The sequence below is a fragment of the Simochromis diagramma genome, unplaced genomic scaffold (assembly GCF_900408965.1).
Source record: "Simochromis diagramma unplaced genomic scaffold, fSimDia1.1 OVJJ01000604.1, whole genome shotgun sequence".
Classification (NCBI taxonomy): Eukaryota; Metazoa; Chordata; class Actinopteri; order Cichliformes; family Cichlidae; genus Simochromis; species Simochromis diagramma.
Window position 1 is genome coordinate 139,888 of NW_024387416.1, and position 6,773 is coordinate 146,660.

Below are 6,773 nucleotides of genomic sequence, written 5' to 3' on the forward strand. Positions count from 1 at the left end.
GCCAATCGGAGGTCACTAAAATCAATATTGAATCGGTGTGCAACTTTGCCAAAACAATGTCGGACTCTGTAGTTTTCTCTGGTCCCCTCCCCAATCAGACCAGGAGTGACATGTTTAGCCGCATGTTCTTCTTAAATTGCTGGCTGTCTGAGTGGTGTCCCAGAAACGACGTGGGCTTCATAGATAATTGGCAAACCTTCTGGAGGAAACCTGGTCTTGTTAGGAGAGACGGCATCCATCCCACTTTGGATGGAGCAGCTCTCATTTCTAGAAATATGGACAAATTTATTAAACCCCCCAAAATATGACTATTCAGAGTTGGGACCAGGAAGCAGAGTTGCAGTCTTACACGCCTCTCTGCAGCTTCTCTCCTCCTGCTACCCCCCCAAAAACCCATCTCCATAGAGACTGTGTCAGCTTCCAAAAAGACAAAAAACAAACTAAAAACCAGCAACAAACAACTTAAACATAAACAATTACAAAGAAAGAACAATACAGTATCCACATCTGAACCAAAGAGTAAAACAGTGAAATGTGGATTATTAAATATTAGGTCTCTCTCCTCCAAGTCTCTGTTAGTACATGACTTAATAATTGATCAACAAATTGATTTACTCTGCCTTACAGAAACCTGGTTGCAGCAGGATGATTATGTTAGTTTAAATGAATCAACACCCCCGAGTCATTCTAACTACCAGAAATCTCGGAGCACAGGCCGAGGGGGCGGTGTGGCAGCAATTTTTCACACCAGCCTATTAATTAATGAAAGACCAAGACAGACTTTTAATTCATTTGAAAGCCTGATGCTTAACATTGTCCACCCCAGCTGTGAAACTCAGAAACCAGTCTTACTTGTTATCATCTATCGTCCACCTGGGCCTTACACAGAGTTTCTGTCTGATTTCTCAGACTTTTTATCTGATTTAGTTCTGAGCTCAGATAAAATAATTATTGTGGGTGATTTTAACATCCATGTAGATGCTAAAAATGACAGCCTCAACATGGCATTTAATCTGTTATTAGACTCAATTGGCTTCTCTCAAAATGTAAAAGAACCCACCCACCACTTTAATCACACTCTAGATCTTGTTTTAACATATGGCATAGAAACTGAACATTTAACAGTGTTTCCTGAAAACCCTCTCCTGTCTGATCATTTCCTGATAACATTTACTTTTACAATAATTGATTACACAGCAGTGAAGAGTAGACTTTATCAAAGTAGATGTCTTTCTGAAAGTGCTGTAACTAAGTTTAAGAATATAATCCACCCACTGTTATCATCTCCAATGCCCTGTACCAACACAGAGCAGAGCAGCTATCTGAACGCTACCCCAACAGAGGTCGATTATCTTGTTAATAATTTCACCTCCTCACTACGTACGACTCTGGATACTGTAGCTCCTGTGAAAACTAAGGCCTCAAATCAGAAGTACCTGACTCCGTGGTATAATTCTCAACCACGTACCCTAAAGCAGATGACTCGTAATCTGGAGAGGAAATGGCGTGTCACAAATCTAGAGGATCATCATTTAGCCTGGAGAAATAGTTTGCTGCTTTATAAGAAAGCCCTCCGCAAAGCCAGAACATCTTACTATTCGTCACTGATTGAAGTAAATAAGAACAACCCCAGGTTTCTCTTCAGCACTGTAGCCAGGCTGACAGAGCTCTGTTGAGCCAACAATCCCTTTAACGTTAACTAGTAATGACTTCATGAACTTCTTCACAAATAAAATTTTTATCATTAGAGAAAAAATTACCAATAATCATCCCACAGATGTAATATTATCTACAGCTACTCTTAGTACCATTGATGTTAAGTTAGACTCTTTTTCTCCAATTGATCTTTCTGAGTTAACTTCAATAATTACTTCCTCCAAGCCATCAACGTGTCTTTTAGACCCCATTCCTACAAAACTGCTCAAAGAAGTCCTGCCATTAATTAATTCTTCGATCTTAAATATGATCAACCTATCTCTAATGATCGGCTATGTACCACAGGCCTTCAAGCTGGCTGTAGTTAAACCTTTACTCAAAAAGCCATCTCTAGACCCAGCAGTCTTAGCTAATTATAGACCAATCTCCAACCTTCCTTTCATATCAAAAATCCTTGAAAGAGTAGTTGTCAAACAGCTAACAGATCATCTGCAGAGGAATGGTTTATTTGAAGAGTTTCAGTCAGGTTTCAGAGCTCAGCACAGCACAGAAACAGCTTTAGTGAAGGTTACAAATGATCTTCTTATGGCCTCTGACAGTGGACTCATCTCTGTCCTTGTCCTGCTAGACCTTAGTGCAGCGTTCGATACTGTTGACCATAATATCCTATTAGAGCGATTAGAACATGCTGTAGGTATTACAGGTACTGCGCTGCAGTGGTTTGTATCATATCTATCTAATAGACTCCAATTTGTGCATGTAAATGGAGAGTCCTCTTCACACACTGAGGTTAATTATGGAGTTCCACAGGGTTCAGTGCTAGGACCAATTCTGTTTACATTATACATGCTTCCCTTAGGCAGTATCATTAGAAGACATAGCATACATTTTCACTGCTATGCTGATGACACCCAGCTCTATCTGTCCATGAAGCCAGATGACACACACCAATTAGTTAAACTGCAGGAATGTCTTAAAGACATAAAGACCTGGATGGCCGCTAACTTTCTGCTTCTTAATTCAGATAAAACTGAGGTTATTGTACTCGGCCCTGAAAATCTTAGAAATATGGTATCTAACCAGATTCTTACTCTGGATGGCATTACCTTGGCCTCCAGTAACGCGGTGAGGAACCTTGGAGTCATTTTTGACCAGGACATGTCCTTCAATGCACATATTAAACAAATATGTAAGACTGCATTCTTCCATTTGCGCAACATCTCTAAAATTAGAAATATCCTGTCTCAGAGTGACGCTGGAAAACTAGTTTATGCATTTATTACTTCCAGGCTGGACTACTGTAATTCATTATTATCAGGATGTCCAAAAAACTCGCTGAAAAGCCTTCAACTAATCCAAAATGCTGCAGCAAGAGTCCTGACAGGGACTAGAAAGAGAGAGCATATTTCTCCTGTTTTGGCTTCCCTTCATTGGCTTCCTGTTAAATCCAGAATTGAATTCAAAATCCTGCTCCTCACATACAAGGTCTTAAATAATCAGGCCCCATCTTATCTTAATGACCTTGTAGTACCATATCACCCTATTAGAGCGCTTCGCTCTCGCTCTGCAGGCCTACTTGTTGTTCCTAGAGTATTTAAAAGTAGAATGGGAGGGAGAGCCTTCAGTTTTCAGGCCCCTCTTCTGTGGAACCTGCTTCCAGTTTGGATTCGGGAGACAGACACTATCTCTACTTTTAAGATTAGGCTTAAAACTTTCCTTTTTGCTAAAGCATATAGTTAGGGCTGGACCAGGTGACCCTGAATCCTCCCTTAGTTATGCTGCAATAGATCTAGGCTGCCGGGGGATTCCCATGATGCATTGAGTTTTTCCTTTCCAGTCACCTTTCTCACTCACTATGTATTAATAGACCTCTCTGCATTGAATCATATCTGTTATTAACCTCTGTCTCTCTTCCACAGCATGTCTTTATCCTGTCTTCCTTCTCTCACCCCAACCGGTCGCAGCAGATGGCCGCCCCTCCCTGAGCCTGGTTCTGCCGGAGGTTTCTTCCTGTTAAAAGGGAGTTTTTCCTTCCCACTGTCGCCAAAGTGCTTGCTCATAGGGGGTCATATGATTGTTGGGTTTTTCTCTGTATCTATGAAGCGCCTTGAGGCGACTTTTGTTGTGATTTGGCGCTATATAAATAAAATTGAATTGAATTGAATTGAATTGACGGCAACCCCCATCCTCCCGCCTTCTTATGTAGTTGTAAAGTTTTAAAACAAACCCTCGGCCGCTCCCCCCCCCCTCATATAAACCGCGATATTATTTTATCCCATTCATTGAAACGGCTTGAATCAATAGATATTGGTAGTGTTTGGAATAAATATAATAATCCTGGCAGAATATTCATTTTAATAGATTCAATTCGTGAGTGTAGAGAAAGAGAGGGGATCATGTTCCATCGTCTAATATCACCCACTATTCTCCTTTGTAGGGAACCAAAATTCTCCTCAAATAGTTTAGTTAAATCCTTGGGAATAACAACTCCTAAATATTTCAATGATTGTGCTTGCCAACTCATTGGATATTGAACAACCAAGTGAGCAGGAGGGCTATAGTTATAACTGAGAATTTGAGTTTTAGACATTAATTTTATAGCCAGAGAGTTTCCCAAATTTTTGGCAAAGATTCATCAACGAAGGCAGGGAGTTAGTGGGCTGATCTAGGTATATCAATATGTCATCCGCATAGCAAGCAAGCTTGTGTTCCTGTCCCGCAATGGTAATCCCCTTAATATCTATATTTTGTCTAATTGATTGTGCCAAAGGTTCTAAATACAAAGCAAACAGAAGCGGGGACCAAGCACAGCCTTGTTTATTTCCTCTCTGCAGAACAAAGCTATTTGAGAGAGAACCATTAACTTTAATTCTTGCGGTGGGGTTAGTATATAATGCCCTCACCGTATCAACAATTCCCTTATGTAAGCCGAATTTATCCAAGACTTTGTATAGAAAGTCCCAATTTACGGAGTTGAAGGCTTTTTCTGCATCAATACTCATAAGCATGGCTGTACTCTTAGATGTCTGTATCTGATGTATTACATGAAGAGTTCTACGTATATTATCCTGGGTCTGTCGTTGATAGGTAGAGAGTTAAATATCCAATAGCAGAGGTGAATGATCGGTTATTACAATACCAGAATAGTCGGAAGAATTAACACACAAATTAAAAGCTCTGTCGATGAAACAGTAATCAATCCTGAAATAAGTATGGTGGACATGGGAGAAAATATTTTTGACTGAAGGGTTGCAAAATCTACATGGATCAATAAGATCATTCTGTCATGATCCTGGGCCATGTTGGCCCAGCAGTCTTAGTATTCATGTCTTTTTGTATTTTGTTCCTTATTTGATTTCCCCTTGTGACTTTTATCCCCTGTGTGCCCCTCTATGTATCTGTGAGCCCTCGTCTCCCCTCGTGTTTCATTCCATGTTTCCCCAGCCCACTATGCCCGTGCTCTCTCTCTCCTCCTGTCTGCACCTCTGTGTACTTCCTGTTTTACTTTGACAGTCTCTCGTCAGTATGCGTCATGTTGTGTTCACTCCTGCCCTGTCCCATTACGATTATCTGTGTCAGCTGTGTTCCCCGTGTGCTCCCACTTCCCTCGTTAACCCTCTGTGTATTTATGTGCATGTCTCCCTCAGTTCAGTGTCGTGTCGTCAATGTCTCCTCCCCGAATCTGTGTGTCTTTCTGTGTTCCCTCGGTCTTCTGTTAGTATTCCCAGTTTAGTTCTGTTTCGTTTTAAGGCCTGCAATAAAGCAGTGATTTTGAGTTCAGTTCCTGTCTCCGTGAGTTTTGCGTTTGGGTCCTCATCTGCCTCCACACAGCCAGTTCATGACACATTCTGTTTCATAAAATCTGAGAATGTTTTAGACATAGATGATGGAGTCAAATTATGAGGACTAGATCAATCCAAGATTGGATCAAAAACACAATACAGATTACCACCAAGGATCAGCAAATGAGTTTTCAAAAAGGGGATGTTACTCAGCAATCTATTAGCGAATTCAGCATCATCAAAATTCAGGGCATATACATTTACCAACAAAACCTTTTTCTGCATTAGGGTACCAACAACAATGATGTATCTACAATTCCTATCAACAATAACATTGGTCAAAAAGAACTGAACTTTCTTATTAATGAGAATGGCCACTCCTCTAGCTTTTGAATTAAAATTTGAGTGGAAGATCTGACCCACCCAAGGGCAATATAACTGATAATGATATTTAATGCGAAGATGAGGCTCCTGTACAAATGCTATATCAGAATTTAGGTGTTTCAAATGAGTGAAAACCTTAGATCACTTAACAGGATTACCCATACCTCTGATATTCCAACTAAGGAATCTAAGAGGCATGCTTGACCCAGCAATGCTGGGGTCTATATTACCATTAACCATTCATAAAGAAGAAGACAAAAACAACAACAACAAGAAACAAGTTCAAGTAACACTGAACACAAATACACCCCAAGTCTCTACAGAACAGAACAAAGGAGACAGCAGTGTACCCCAAAGTAGCAAAAATGATTCACCAAAGTGAATGGACTAACTGGAGCCCGAATAAAAATAAAAGCAGGACAGAAAAAAAACCTCTCGGCAACTTCCATACTGTATAATAGTGTGCGCGTAACAAAAAACACGTTAATAAACAAACAAACAAACAAAAAATCTTACAGTACAAAATATTGTTTCCTCAGAAGGTGAACATTTCAACAAAACACCAAAAATGCATTAAATTAAATTAAATTTAAAAAAAAAACTAAACAAAAACAACCAAAAAAAAAAACCCAGTCCTGTGCAAATCAATGCAGTAAGCTTAGAGAACATTGTACTGGACCGATCTGAAGTTTGAGAGTATATTATATAATTCAGTCTCATTATATGATAATGAAAATGAAAGGAACCAGCACACCAAGAGTACAATAACTAATGCAACACCTTAAGAAAACAATGCACAGGTGGCGTTAAACCTAATGAGAGCGTAAACCCTTAGCAGCATTACAGCACCAAACTGAGGGGCTATTGAGGCTCAACTAGAGATCAAAGTTTTGACATAATCATTGCCTTCCTCCACTGAGACAAAGTCCTTCTCAACAGCCTTATATGTGA